This window comes from Triticum urartu, chromosome 4 (assembly GCF_003073215.2).
Source record: "Triticum urartu cultivar G1812 chromosome 4, Tu2.1, whole genome shotgun sequence".
Taxonomy (NCBI): Eukaryota; Viridiplantae; Streptophyta; class Magnoliopsida; order Poales; family Poaceae; genus Triticum; species Triticum urartu.
This window is the reverse complement of record NC_053025.1, coordinates 49,723,551-49,739,548: the sequence shown is the minus strand read 5'-3', so window position 1 is coordinate 49,739,548 and position 15,998 is coordinate 49,723,551. Positions and strand designations below refer to the sequence as shown.

The 15,998-nt window shown below is 52.3% G+C and overlaps 1 pseudogene; it reads right to left on the bottom strand.

Moving 5' to 3' along the window:
* Positions 1-13,588: 13,588 nt before the first annotated feature.
* On the bottom strand, positions 13,589-14,388 carry LOC125550559 (annotated as a pseudogene).
* Positions 14,389-15,998: the final 1,610 nt, after the last annotated feature.

Sequence of the window (15,998 nt, the reverse complement as noted above, 5' to 3'; positions counted from 1 at the left end):
CAAGGTATGGTGTTTCCTCGGGTTGAAGTCCCATAGAGGACGGCTTCAGCTCTGGCAGGGGAGGATCCGGCGCACCAGCATCACTTGGATTATGTCGACGAGCTTGATATCCCTACCGATCATGCTTTGTATGCACATTTGCAGCGCAATCAGCTCATCCGACGAACACCAGTTTGGGCTCTTCTCGACCCAAGAGGTGAGCCGCACGGGAGCGCCGGAGTTGAATTCGGCAGCTGCGGCCTAGGTGGCGTCGCGGGGTTCGGTGATGTAGAACCATAGCTTCTACCATTCCTTGACAGATTCCACGAATGTGCCTTTTGGCTAAGAAAGATTTGCGAGCTTTCTCACCATTGCGCCCCGCACTCTGCGTGCTGTCCGTCCACCACCTTGGGCTTCACATTGAAGGTTTTGAGCCATAACCCGAAGTGGGGGTGGATGCGGAGGAAAGCCTCGCACACAACGATGAACGCCGAGATATTGAGGAAGGAGTTCGGGGATAGATCGTGGAAATATGATGTCTACTACACAACCTTCTTCTTGTAGACGTTGTTGGGCCTCCAAGTGCAGAGGTTTGTAGGACAGTAGCAAATTTCCCTCAAGTGGATGACCTAAGGTTTATCAATCTGTAGGAGGCGTAGGATGAAGATGGTCTCTCTCAAGCAACCCTACAACCAAATAACAAAGAGTCTCTTGTGTCCCCAACACACCCAATACAATGGTAAATTGCATAGGTGCACTAGTTCGGCGAAGAGATGGTGATACAAGTGGTATATGGATAGTAGATAAAGGTATTTGTAATCTGAAAATATAAAAATAGCAAGGTAACTAATGATAAAAGTGAGCGTAAACGGTATTGCAATGCGTTGAAACAAGGCCTAGGGTTCATACTTTCAATAGTGCAAGTTCTCTCAACAATATTAACATAATTGGATCACATAACTATCCCTCAACATGCAACAAAGAGTCACTTCAAAGTCACTAATAGCGGAGAACGAACGAAGAGATTATGGTAGGGTACGAAATCACCTCAAAGTTATTATTTCCAATCAATCCATTGGGCTATTCCTATAAGTGTCACAAACAGCCCTAGTGTTCGTACTAGAATAACACCTTAAGACACAAATCAACCAAAACCCTAATGTCACCTAGATACTCCAATGTCACCTCAAGTATCCGTGGGTATGATTATACGATATGCATCACGCAATATCAGATTCATCTATTCAACCAACACATAGAACCTCAAAGAGTGCCCCAAAGTTTCTACCGGAGAATCATGACGAAAACGTGTGCCAACCCCTATGCATAGGTTCATGGGCGGAACCTGCAAGTTGATCACCAAAACATACATCAAGTGAATCACGTGGTATCCCATTGTCACCACAGATACGCACGGCAAGACATACATCAAGTGTTCTCAAATATTTAAAGACTCAATCCGATAAGATAACTTCAAAGGGGAAACTCAATCCATTACAAGAGAGTAGAGGGGGGAAGAAACATCATAGGATCCAAATATAATAGCAAAGCTTGCGATACATCAAGATCGTATCACCTCAAGAACACGAGAGAGAGAGAGATCAAACACATAGCTACTGGTACATACCCTCAGCCCCGAGGGAGAACTACTACCTCCTCATCATGGAGAGCACCGGGATGATGAAGATGGCCATCGGAGAGGGATTCCCCCCTCCGGCAGGGTGCCGGAACGGGTCTAGATTGGCTTTCGGTGGCTACGGATGCTTTTGGCGGCGGAACTCCCGATCTATTGTGCTCCTCGATAGTTTTAGGGTACATGGGTATATATGGGTGAAAGAGATACGTCAGGGGAGCCACGAGGGGCCCACGAGGGTGGAGGGCGTGCCCTAGGGGGGTGGGCGCGCCCACTGCCTCGTGGCTCCCTTGTTCCTTTTCTGACGTGCACTCCAAGTTTTTCCGGTAGCTTTCCTTCCAAAAATAACTTCTCCAGTTGGTTTCATTCTGTTTCGACTCCGTTTGATATTTCTTTTCCTCGAAACACTGAAATAGGCAAAAAACAACAATTCTGGGCTGGGCCTCCGGTTAATAGGTTAGTCCAAAAAATAATATAAAAGTGGATAATAAAGCCCAATATTGTCCAAAACAGTAGATAATATAGCATGGAGCAATCAAAAATTATAGATACGTTGGAGACGTACCAAAATCTATCCCGTAGTAGAACATAATCCCGCGTACGAAGGGGTGGAGTGGAAACCCTAGTGAGGGAGTCCTGGATTAGGGGGTGTTCGGGTAGCCGGACTATACCTTCAGCCAGACTCCTGGACTATGAAGATACAAGATTGAAGACTTCTTCCCGTGTTCGGATGGGACTTTCCTTGGCGTGGAAGGCAAGCTTGGCGATGCGGATATTCAAGATCTCCTACCATTGTAACCGACTCTATGTAACCCTAACCCTATCCGTGTCTATATAAACCGGAGGGTTGTAGTTCGTAGGCAATCAACTCCATATACAACAATCATACCATAGGCTAGCTTCTAGGGTTTAGCCTCCTTGATCTCGTGGTAGATCTACTCTTGTACTACCCATATCATCAATATTAATCAAGCAGGACATAGGGTTTTACCTCCATCAAGAGGGCCCGAACCTGGGTAAAACATCGTGTTCCCTGCCTCCTGTTACCATCCGGCCTAGACGCACAGTTCGGGACCCCCTACCCGAGATCCGCCGGTTTTGACACCGACATTGGTGCTTTCATTGAGAGTTCCTCTGTGTCGTCGCCTTTAGGCCCGATGGCTCCTTTGATCATCAACAACGATGCGGTCCAGGGTGAGACTTTTCTCCCTGGACAGATCTTCGTCTTTGGTGGCTTCGCTCTGCGGGCCAATTCGCTCAGCCACCTGGAGCAGATCGAAAGCTACGCCCCTGGCCCTCAAGTCAGGCTTGGAAGCTTAAACTACACGGCTGACATCCGCGGAGACTTGATCTTCGACGGGTTCGAGCCACGGCCAAGCGCGCCGCACTATCTCGAGGGGCATGATCTAGCTCTGCCCCCGGACGGTGTCCTGGAGGCCGCACACGCATCGGTTCCGACCCCTAACTCGGAGCCTATTGCGCCAATCGAGGATGAGCGGTTGGACGTCACCTCAGGGGCTGTGATCCCAAAAGCGATCGAGCCGAACGCTAGCCCCGCACTCTGCACGACCCATGACTCTGAGGATCTGGACTCCTCCCCGGACTCCGGACCTCCCGCGCCCCTGCCAATCGAATCCGATTGGGCGCCGATAATGGAGCTCACCGCCGCAGACATCTTTCAGCATTCGCCTTTTGGCGACATCCTGAATTCTCTTAAGTCTCTCTCTTTATCAGGAGAGCCCTGGCCGAACTACGGTCAGCAAGGGTGGGATACAGACGATAAGGAAATTCAAAGCCCACCCACCACCCACTTTGTAGGCACTGTCGACGATTTAACCGACATGCTTGACTTCGGCTCCGAAGACATCGACGGCATGGACGATGATGTAGGAGACGAACAGAAACCAGCACCTGTAGGGCACTGGAAGGCCACCTCGTCATATGACATATACATGGTGGATACTCCAAAAGATGGAGATGGCGATGGAACAGTGGGGGATGACGCCCCCAAGAAACAGCCAAAGCGCCGGCGTCAGCGGCGCCGCTCTAAATCCCGCCAAAGCAAAAACGGTGATTCCGACACGGGAGATAATACTACCCCGGATAGCGCCGAAGAACACCCACCTCAGCAAGATTCGGCACAAGAAGATGGAGAAGCCAGCCCTCATGAGAGAGCGGCAGACCGAGAGGTCGAGGATGATAACTATACGCCTCCCTCCGAAGACGAGGCAAGCCTCGATGACGACGAATTCGTCATACCATAAGACCCCGCCGAACAAGAGCATTTTAAACGCAGGCTTTTAGCCATGGCAAGCAGCCTCAAGAAAAAGCAGCAACAACTTAGAGCTGCCCAAGATTTGCTAGCTGACAGATGGACTGAAGTCCTTGCGGCCGAAGAGTATGAACTCGAACGCCCCTCCAAGAGTTACCCGAAGTGCAGGCCGCTACCCCAATTAGAGGAGGAAGCACCTACATCACCAGCGCATGACATGGCAGACCGGCCACCTCGCGGCCGCGACAGAGAGGCCTCTCGGCCCTCCACCCAAGCCATGCCCCGACGTCGCTCAACTAAGGCACGGGAAAATGCGCCAGACCTGCGAGACATACTGGAGGATAAGGCAAGACAAACAAGATTGATCTACGGATCGCGCAGGCGCCCTACGACATGTGACAATGATCTTCACTCCAGATACAACAAATCCGGCCGGGCCGAACACAACATACATAGCTCTTCCGAGCTGCGTCGTGATATAGCCCAGTACAGAGGCGCCACACACCCGCTATGCTTCACCAATGAAGTAATGGATCATAAAATCCCAGAGGGTTTCAAACCCGTAAACATCGAATCATACGATGGCACAACAGATCCGGCGGTATGGATCGAGGATTATCTCCTTCACATCCACATGGCACGCGGCGATGATCTACACGCCATCAAATACCTCCCGCTCAAACTTAAAGGACCAGCCCGGCATTGGGTTAACAGCTTGCCAGCAGACTCAATCGGTTCTTGGGAGGACCTGGAAGCCGCATTCCTCGACAACTTCCAGGGCACTTACGTGCGACCACCGGATGCCGACGACTTAAAATTCAGCAGCCAGAGGAATCGGCCAGACAATTCTGGACACGGTTCCTAACAAAGAAAAACCAGATAGTCGACTGTCCGGACGCAGAGGCCCTAGCAGCCTTCAAGCATAACATCCGCGACGAGTGGCTTGCCCGGCACCTGGGACAGGAAAAGCCGAAATCCATGGCAGCCCTTACGACACTCATGACCCGCTTTTGCGCGGGAGAAGACAACTGGCTAGCTCGCAGTAACAACTTATCAAAGAACCCTGGTAATTTGGATACCAAGGACAAAAGTGGCAGGACATGTCGGAATAAGCAAAAACGTCGCGTTAGCAGCGACAGCAATGAAGACACGGCAGTCAATGCCGGATTCAAAGGCTATAAATCCGGCTAGCGGAAAAAGCCATTCAAAAAGAATACTCAGGGCCCGTCTAGTTTGGACCGAATACTCGATCGCTTGTGCCAGATACATGGCACCCCCAAAAGGCCAGCCAATCACACTAACAGGGATTGTTGGGTGCTCAAGCAGGCAGGCAAGTTAAGGGCCGAAAACAGAGACAAGGGGCTGCACAGCGACGACGAGGAGGAGCCCAAGCCGCCGAACAACAATGGACAGAAGGGCTTTCCCCCACAAGTGCGGACGGTGAACATGATATACGCAACCCACATTCCCAAGCAGGAGCGGAAGCGTGCGCTACGGGACGTATACGCGATGGAGCCAGTCGCCCCAAAGTTCAACCCATGGTCCTCCTGCCCGATCACTTTTGATCGAAGGGACCATCCCACTAGCATCCGTCATGGCGGCTTCGCCGCATTGGTTCTCGACCCAATCATCGACGGATTTCATCTCACAAGACTCCTCATGGACGGCGGCAGTAGCCTGAACCTGCTTTATCAGGATATAGTGCGGAAAATGGGCATAGATCCCTTAAGGATTAAGCCCACAAAAACGACCTTTAAAGGCGTTATACCAGGTGTAGAAGCCAACTGTACAGGCTCAGTAACACTTGACGTGGTCTTCGGATCTCCGGACAATTTCCGAAGCGAAGAATTAATCTTTGATATAGTCCCGTTTCGCAGCGGCTATCACGCCCTGCTCGGACGAACCGCATTTGCAAAGTTCAATGCGGTGCCGCACTACGCATATCCCAAGCTCAAGATGCCAGGCCCTCGAGGTGTAATCAAGGTCAACGGAAACACCGAACGCTCCCTCCGTACGGAGGAGCACATGGGGGCTCTCGCAGCGGAGGTACAAAGTAGCCTTCTCAGGCAATTCTCCAGTCCGGCCATCAAAAAGCCAGACACGGCCAAGCGCGCCCGGAGTAACCCACAGCAGGACCGCCTGGCACACTCTGAGCAAGCGTAGCAATACGGCCCCAACCCCAGCTCTCGCTACATAACAAAACCAGTACCTCGCATACATAACTACGCCCTTGAAATACCATGGGCATAGGGGAAGGGGCACAATAACGGCATGCCCAAAATACGGCTTAAAACGTACCAGGGGCTGCCGGATTCCTTTTTTAATTTTTTCTTACTTTCAGGTCTCCATACTTCGGACGACCTGTTCGGCAATTCGACTGCCGCACAAATGATGCAAGCTCCAGGGAGGCAGACAAGCCATGCCGCATTATGGAACTCCCAGGTGGTCTCTGTTACGAGCGGTATACCTGTTTTAAATACAATTCCGCGGCCTGCCCCTGGTCAGGACATACTAAATAGTCCAATATCTTTTGCTTTGTATAGTTCGGCTTTGGTAAATAGCCTCTCTATAAACAATGCTTAGCTTCTTGTCTATTTTTTGCATTATCTTCTTTTCACATTTATGTTTATTAAATGACATGATTGCACCCGTACACCATGGTACGGCAAACACGCCAGGGGCTTCAGTACCCCTCATAATGGTGTGAGAAGTCCGTACACTTTCACAAGTGCGGCACCCCGAACTTATAGCACTATATGCATCGGCTCCGAATCATGATTTGGGTCAATAGTTGGGTTTGCCCGGCTCCTATGTTTTGGTGCCTTACGTTTCGCTCTATCGGCTAAGGTAGCACTAGGAGAACCACTGCGATTGTGCCCCGGTTCAGCTGGGTTAAGCACCTCAGTGGAGAAAGCTAAAACTGACTGTCATGATGTGGCGAGAGACCGGTCGCTGTTCGAGAGGTTTCTCGAGTCCCTAAAGGCTTATGCCGCTTCGAGCGAGGAGCTGGCTTTGTCCGGCCAAGGCATGGATAGCGCTCCGAACTCGGTCTTCCGAACTAGGGGCTTCGCCGAAATTTAAAATTATAGAGTTCTATGGCTAAGTGAGAGTGTTCAAGCATTATAGTCCGATTGCCTGGTTCGTTGTGCTGAGCGCCTCCCTCGAAGGACCCAACTATGGGAAAAAGAGCGCTCAGGTTTATCCCGAACACCCCAGCACTAGTGGCATGGGGGCAGAAGCCGACGACTGGCCATCTCTCAAGTTTTGATAAACAGCCGCACAGAAAGTAATATTTTAAATTCAATAAGCATTGCTTAGCGCATATGAACAAGTTTTCAGCGCACAGGATAAACACGAGCGAGTTCATTCAAAAATCACATCCTTGGTACATTCATCTGCCACAAGGCGGGCACCTGCAAGAACATCCTTGTAGTAGTTCTCGGGCTTGCGATGCTCCTTCCCCGGTGGCGGCCCGTCCCTAACAAGCTTCTCACCGTCCAGCTTACCCCAGTGCACCTTTGCACGGGCAAGGGCCCTACGGGCACCTTCGATGTAGATGGAGCGCTTGATGACCTCGAGCCTTGGACAGGCCTCCACCAGCCGCCGCACCAGCCCGAAGTAGCTCCCAGGTAGGGCCTCTCCGGGCCACAGCCGAACTATGAAGCCCTTCATGGCCTGTTCGGCCACCTTGTGGAGCTCGACCAGCTGTTTCAGCTGGTCGCTCAAGGGCACAGGGTGTCCGGCCTCAGCATACTGAGACCAGAACACCTTCTCCGTCGAGCTTCCCTCTTCAGCTCGGTAGAATGCGGCGGCATCGGATACGCTGCGGGGAAGATCTGCGAATGCCCCTGGAGAGCTCCGGATTCGGGTAAGTAACAAGTAGTTTACTTTTATATTTCTGCTTTGCATAAAGAATGCCTTACCCGCTGCTATCTTTTTCATGTCCTCCAACTCTTGGAGGGCCTTTTGGCCTTCGGCCTTGGCAGACTTGGCTGTCTCAAGGGCCGCCGCGAGCTCGGACGCTTGCGTCTTTGACTCAAGCTCCAGACTCTCATGTTTTTTCATGAGAGCCTGAAGCTCTTGCTGCACCTCGCCGACACGGGCCTCAAGTCTCTCTCGCTCAGTGCGCTCCGCAGCCGCTTTCTTTTCGGCCTCGGACAGCGCCTGCTTGAGGGTCGCCACCTTAGTCGTGGCCCCTACAATAAGCAGTACAATCCTGTTATTTTTTGCAATCACGTCTTTTTATAGGCACTTTTTTCTGTAAGGTATTTCTTACCTTCTTTCTCCTCGAGCTGCCGCTTGGCAAGGCCGAGCTCTTGCTCGGTCCGCTCGAGTCCCTGTTTCAGGGCACCCACCTCCGCAGTCAGTGCGGCGGTGGCTAGCAGCGAAGCCTGCATACGCATATTGACTCTTTGTTGTTAGACTCCTGTGAAATTTAATAGATCCTCTATTCGGCTTTTCTTTCCGAACGCCAAACAGAGCATCAGGGGCTACTGTCTATGCGGTTATATTCTTACATATTTTTTACTTACCTCGAAGTCTGCTAGAAGGCTAGCGCAAGCTTCACTCAGTCCGCTCTTGGCGGACCGAACCTTTTGAATCACCGTACTCATAATAGTACGGCGCTCCTCGTCGATGGAGGCGCCATCAAGCACCTCCAGCAGATTGTCCGGCACCTCTGGTTGGACGGAGGCCGCCGGCTCAGAAGGCTTGCTCCTCTTGGAAGGAGTTCGCCTACCGCGGTCCGGAACTGTTGAAGATTCTGGCGCGGTGTCCGGCACAAAGCCGGACTTGGAGCCCTGGGGGGTCTTGTCCCCTTTACTCCTGGAGTCCGGGAGGTCGCCTTGCGGCTCCTCCAGGACCACCTCCTCCTGCCCCGGAGCTCGTTGCGACGCCACTTCGGCGTCATCCGCAGTGCGGGGGGAGACAGCGGGCGGAACTGAGTTCACGTCCGATGAATCCAGGGAGCCGCTCGACGACTTGTTGAGTTCGGCCCGGGGCGGGCTGCATAATTATGTTCGACATTAGGGAAGCCTGCGCAACAAAGCAACGTCATGAGTTACTCTGATATCCGAATACTTACGATTTCGCCGGACGCTTGGCCCTATCTGGCCACTCCTCTTCGTCCTCTTCAGCGTCGGGGTGGTAGTTCGGCGGAGGGGTCTTCCTCTTCCTGGACCCTTCGGCCTCCCCCGTTGGGGCGGCCTTCCTTTTCTTTCCTCCCCCCGCTGGAGGGGGAGAGTTTTCTTCTTCCTCCTCCTCGTTCTCACGGGAGGAGAGCGTCTCGTACTCGTCGGATGACGAGTCCGACACCACCACATTATGGGTACTCTTCCGAGTCCCCGTGGCCTTCTTCTTCTTGGCCTTCTTCTCCGACACCACATAAGGCGCCGGAACCAGCAGCTTCACTAGGAGAGCAGGGGCTGGATCTTCGGGCAAGGGAGCCGGATAGTTAATCGATCCGGACTGCGCCTGCCAAGCCTGTCAAAGGTGAGGGAGTTTAGATCCCACATAGAGTCAAACTATGAAGAAACTTAACATCCTGTAAAAGATGAAAATAGCTTACCTCGCTAGCGTGACGCTGCAAGCTATATCTGCGGTCCTCGGAAGCAGATGTGGGAGCCTCGGCGCCTTTGGTTAGCACCTTCCAGACGTCTTCATATGTCGTGTCGAAGAGCCGGTTAAGGGTTTGGTGCTGCGCCGGGTCGAACTCCCACAGATTAAAGCCCCGTTGTTGACACGGGAGGATCCGGCGGACAAGCATAACCTGGACTACATTGACAAGCTTGATCGGCTTGCTCACCAGGGACTGGATGCATGTCTGCAATCCGGTCACCTCTTTTTCGTCGCCCCATGACAGGCCCGTCTCTTTCCAGGACATAAGCCGCGTGGGGGTCCGGATCGGAACTCGGGGGCTACGATCCATTTCGGATCGCGCGGCTTGGTGATGTAAAACCACCATGATTGCCACCCCTTCAGAGTCTCCACGAAGGAGCCCTCGAGCCATAGGACGTTGGCCATCTTGCCCGCCATGGCGCCTCCGCACTCCGCCTGGCTGCCGCGCACCACCTTGGGCTTGACGTTGAAGGTCTTGAGCCAGAGGCCGAAATGGGGGCGGATGCGGAGGAAAGCCTCGCACACAACGATAAACGCCGAGATGTTGAGGACGAAGTTCGGGGCCAGATCGTGGAAATCCAGGCCATAGTAGAACATGAGCCCCCGGACAAATGGGTGGAGTGGGAAACCCAGTCCGCGGAGGAAGTGGGGAAGGAATACTACCCTCTCATGGGGCCTTGGGGTGGGGAGAAGCTGCCCTTCCTTGGGAAGCCGGTGCACGATGTCCTTGGACAAGTATTCGGCCTTCCTTAGCTTTTTGACATGGCCCTCCGTGACGGAGGAGACCATCCACTTGCCTCCCGCTCCGGACATTGCTGGAGGAGGTTGAGGTAGGAAGCGCGGGCTTGGGCGCTGGAGCTCGGGTGCGCAGGAGATGGATAGGCAAAGGAGGAAGAAGGCGTAGGTAAAAAGGTGGATCCTTGTCCCCTTATATGGGCGGATGCGGTTGTGCGTCCCCACCTACCTAGTAAAACTCGCTTGCCTCCCAAGCGCCATGATAAGTGGCGCGGTTGGGTTACCCACGTCCGTATTGATGAGAATCCCGTAAAAGGGGGGTACACGATCTCTGCTTTGAGAAGACGTGCCAAGGAAACCGCCTCGCAAAACATGCTGAGGTGGAAAAGTGAAACCGATTCGAGCGAAGGACTTGGCTGTAGTGTGATGACGCACTGTGGAATACGTCAGCAGATTTGATTTGTGTTAATATTATTCTCTCTATGGCAATATGTGGAAGCTTATTTTGCAGAGCCGGACACTACTCTTGGTGTTTACAATCTTCTATGAAGGACTTGGAGGAGGAACCCGCCTTGCAATGCCGAAGACAATTTGCGCGCCGGACTCGTCGTCATTGAAGCCTGGTTCAGGGGCTACTGAGGGAGTCCTAGATTAGGGGGTGTTCGGGTAACCGGACTATACCTTCAGCCGGACTCCTGGACTATGAAGATACAAGATTGAAGACTTCTTCCCGTGTCCGGATGGGACTTTCCTTGGCATGGAAGGCAAGCTTGGCGATGCGGATATTCAAGATCTCCTACCATTGTAACCGACTCTATGTAACCCTAACCCTATCCGGTGTCTATATAAACCAGAGGGTTGTAGTCCGTAGGCAATCAACTCCATACATACAACAATCATACCATAGGCTAGCTTCTAGGGTTTAGCCTCCTTGATCTCGTGGTAGATCTTACTCTTGTACTACCCATATCATCAATATTAATCAAGCAGGACGTAGGGTTTTACCTCCATCAAAGGCCCGAACCTGGGTAAAACATCGTGTTCCCTGCCTCCTGTTACCATCGGCCTAGACGCACAGTTCGGGACCCCCTACCCGAGATCCGCCGGTTTTGACACCGACACCTAGAGCCCGCGGAGGAAGTGGGGGATGGACACTATCCTCTCGTTGGGCTTCGGTGTGGGGATGATTTGTCCCCGGGCTAGAAGACGGTGGGTGATTTCCTTCGCCAGGTACCCGACCGCCCGAAGCTCGGTGACGTTCTCCTCCTTCACAGAGGAGGCCATCCACTTGCCTTGACCTCCGGATCCGGACATGGTTGAGTGCTTTCTCGAGACAAGGGCAATGAGAACTTGGGCGCTGGAGCTCAAGGACGGAGAGGCAAGAGGAAAGCGTGGGGGAAGAAGGAGGAATCTTATCTCCTTATAAGGGCGGTGAATATCGAACCCCCCCCATTCGCCTTAAAATTCACCTGCTCCCAAGGCTGTGTAAACGGCACGGTTGGGTTACCCACACCCGTATTGATGAGAATCCTGTGATAAGGGGACACGATCTCTGCTTTGACAAGACGTGCCAATGACAACCGCGTCTCGAAACGTGGGGCGAAAAACGGTTCGAAATTATAGCCGGACAGGCGTGACGTCACATTACTAAAGTTGTCAGCGGATGGGACTCGTGTGTTATTATATTCTCTCTATGGTTGTGTGCGGTGTGTGTTACAGGTCCGGACACAATCAATTTGTCTGAAGACTATTTGGGAGTTCGGAAGGAGGAACCCGCCTTACATAGAGTCGGTTACAGGTCATTGAAGCCAGGTTCAGGGGCTACTGAGGAAGTCCTGGGCTAAAGGGTCCTCGGGCGTCCGGCCTGTTATCTATGGGCCGGACTGATGAGCTGTGAAGATATGAAGACCGGAGACTGTATCCGTGTCCGGATGAGACTCTCTTTGGCGTGGAAGGCAAGCTTGGCGAACAACTATGAAGATTCCATATTATGTAACCGACTCTATGTAACCCTAGGTTCCCCCCGGTGTCTATATAAAACGGAGGACTTAGTCCGAATAGGGGATACTCAATACCTTAGTCATACATGCTAGACTCCTAGGGTTTAGCCATTACGATCTCGTGGTAGATCAACTCTTGTAATACTCGTATTCATCAATATAAATCAAGCAGGACGTAGGGTATTACCTCCATCAAGAGGGCCCGAACCTGGGTAAAACACCGTGTCCCCTGTCTCCTGTTACCATCAACCTTAGACGCACAGTTCAGAACCCTCTACTCAAGATTCATTGATTTTGACACTAACAATGACGGCCATCCCTGAAAAATCAAGCGCCACGGCCACTCGGATCAAGCATCGCCCGCCATCCCCGAAATCAAGCGCCACCGGCGGTCCCCAAAATCTAGCGTTGTCGGCCGCTCGGATCAAGCGCTGCCAGCCGTCCGCGAAATCAAGCGCCGCCGGCCGGTCGGATCTTGTGCGCATGCCTCGGTTAATTGAGAATATAACCAAAACGTTGATTAATTGAGAAACGAGGAAGTAATTAGCAATGATGTTTCATTTTCCTCTCTCATGTAGAACAGTAGAAGGGTGCAGCTAGCGTGACGTATCTTGGAAAAGTATGATGCATATATTAGTAACTTGATTCGGCTACCTGGGCAACAGTACTATTTTTTCAAGAATACGACGAGAAAATTGCATAACAGTTTTTCTTGTATAGAAGATAGCAAAAGAGTCTACAAGATATTTCTTCAATAGAACGCTGCTAGGTAGTGTTGCAAAAAAAGAAAAAGGAACTGGATATCTTTATACTATATAACTTTAACATATTTTTTGCGATTACATGGGCAACATTACTATGAAGCTATATTGAGAAAAAAAAAGACTAATACTTAGAACTTCAAAAGTGTAGTACTACTAATTCTTCAGACTTCAAGAACTTGATCAGAGCTACCAAAGGATGCAAGTCGGTGCCAGCCTTCCTTGCACGCACTTCAAAATATCGACTCAGCATAGTTGGTGTCAGATCCATGAAGTGGATGCCTCTCCACGTCACCGCCGAACTCTCTGTACTTCCTTGCTACCTGTTACCTGAACTTTTTTGTTGTTGAGAAAACTATGAAGCTTCACTGAAACGAAATTTTTCGGACTTTACTGAAATCTAGTGCTTGAACTTTAAAAAAAACTAGTACTATAATACTAAGAGACCTGTAAAACTGTAGTACTCTCTTCGATCCATGTTAAGTGCCGCTGGTTTAGTACTCTCTTCAAGTTACCATGGACGCAAAGATCGGTCTTCCTTGCACGAGCTTCGAATTCTCGGCTCAGCATTGTTGGTGTGAGATCGACCTAGCTAGTGCAGGCCTTTAAGAAGACCCCGGTATTTCCGCACGTCGCCGCCGAGCTCTACGTACTTCAGCCGCATGAAGACCTGTAGCGCGTGCACGCCGGCGGCAGCTGCGAGGTGAGGGCTCCCCAGCGGCGGATGGAGGCCGAGGTGAGTGACGATGTGCTCCAGCGCCCGCGGCATGGCTGGGCAGTCGGCTGCATCCTGGCCACATCATAGACCTGGTCGCCGAGGTAACGCCGCACGGCGGCGTTGAACCCGGCCACGTCTCGCGGCAGCGCGGCCCCGCCGGTGACAATCTTGAGCAGGTATGCGACATGGTAGGCCCCGGCGTAGGTGATCCAACTCCGCGACCGCCCACGCCGAGCGCCGACCAGGCCGGATTCAAACAGCTTCTTGCTTAGCATGTCGGCGCTGACGCCGTGGTCGCGGAGCGCGCCGACGTTGAGGCCGCGGCCGGCGAGGTACGCGAGGGAGTTCTCGTCGTGCGGGTCGGCATGGGGGCGGAAGTCGCGGAGGTTGAACTCCCAGGCGGCGAGGTACCCGCCGTCGCTGTCGTAGAGCGCGATGCCGACTTGAAGCGGCTTCAGGCCGTCGACGTTGGCCTTCACGAGGGCGTAGCGCTCCTCCACGGTGAGGGCGTTGTGGTCCTGGCTGGGGTGGTGGACGACGCCCGGGTAGTGCACGTCGACGGCGACGTACTGGGCTCTCCTGGCGACGTGGCAGAGGTTGGCCGATTCATGCTTGAAGTTGAAAGCCCACACGGAGCGCACAGGGACTGCCCACGACGCCCATACCGGCGACATGGGTGCATGGTAGAAGTACGGCGGGGGCTGCATCGGGAACGTGTGGTGGAAAGGTGGCGGTGGCGGCGGCGGAAACATACCGGTGGGCGGGTTCATGCCGATCGATGCCTCTGATCAGCAGGAGAAGCTTGTAGCTCTGCGTTCGTGTTAGCTAGGCGGGTGGTGTGTTTCGCATTATAAGGAAGGAGAGGGAGTGGAGTCGTAGTCGTAGTCGGGCGAGGAAGGATATTGCGGTGGTCGGACACGGACCGGCTGTAATTCAGAGAAGCTAAGCAGCGTGGGTCATACGAACTCTTTATTTTTTTTGGCGGGGAAGTGGGTCATAAGAACTCGCAGCGTGGGGAAGTATCACGTGATGCAACACTAACATGCTCCGACTTTGAAAATAAAAATAAAACTAAAATCTAAGTGTGTCAAAAAGATCTGATTTTTTGTGTGGATGTTTACGAGACATGTCTATAACCTATAAAAAGTTCAAATCAAAATTCGAAATACAGAAAGAGATACAAAAACGATAAATCCAACATTTGAAATACAGAAAGGACAAAAATAAAAACTCAGACACTAACCAATACCATGCCGGATTTGTCTTTCCGTTTCTCTTTATGAATTTTGAATTTTGACTTGAATATTTTAGGAAAACATTTAAAACCGGCAGAACGGGCGAGTCTTCAGCTGGCAGCCTCGCGCACGTTGGCCCATGTGATGAAGCAACCACCAGAAACGCGACACGTGTCTCCCTTATCCCTTTGCTCTGAACACCCGCAGGCACTTCTTCTTTTTCCACGCAAAGGAACTCTTCTTTCTCTTTCGTTTTGAAGACGACGAGGGATGTCGCCGAGGGTCGGACGCCGGCGCTGGAGACGACATGCTCGTCCCTGCGATGGGGGCCGACATTTTTTGGCCGGAGCCGACCACCGATGGAGCTGCAACCATGCATCAGAAATGCTGGAACCAGCCGTCGGAAGAGCTACAACCGGGGGCACCATCCATGTTGGAACCGGCCATCGCCGGAGCTACAACCGGCCGCGGCAGAGCTGCAAACGGCGGTCGAAAATGCTGGAACCTGCCACTAGAATTGCTGGAACTAGAATCAACAGAGTTGCAAACCCGGCACCGACACGCCTGAACCTGTTGTCGTCGGAGCTGTAACCGGCCACAAAAATTGCTGGAAACGACCATCGGCCAAGCTGCAATCTCAGAGCAACATGGCATGACAGATGACAAATTTTGCTGGAACCTTGTCACGACTGATACTGCACCAGTGCCCACCAGCGCTACCGAGCGGCCCAAGAGAAGAAGGAAGCCCAACAAGCTTTTTGACCCCTCGACCTGGAAGCTGTAGCGGATCGTTAAGTAGGCCTCGGTGGAGTGGAGAGGGGCACGAAAGTGTAATAGGCTGAACCCCCTCCCCGACTCTTTCCTCTATATCCTCCTCCTCTCACCTCCCGATCCCCTTTCCCCCGCTCAAACCCTAACAAGATCTGCTTCTAATCCGCCATGATTGCTTGAATTGAGTAAGAGGGCCGTGACATATGGTATAAGAGCTTCCAGATTACCTACAGAAACCCACCTACACCACCCGACAGCAGAGGCAAGCGGGAGAGATG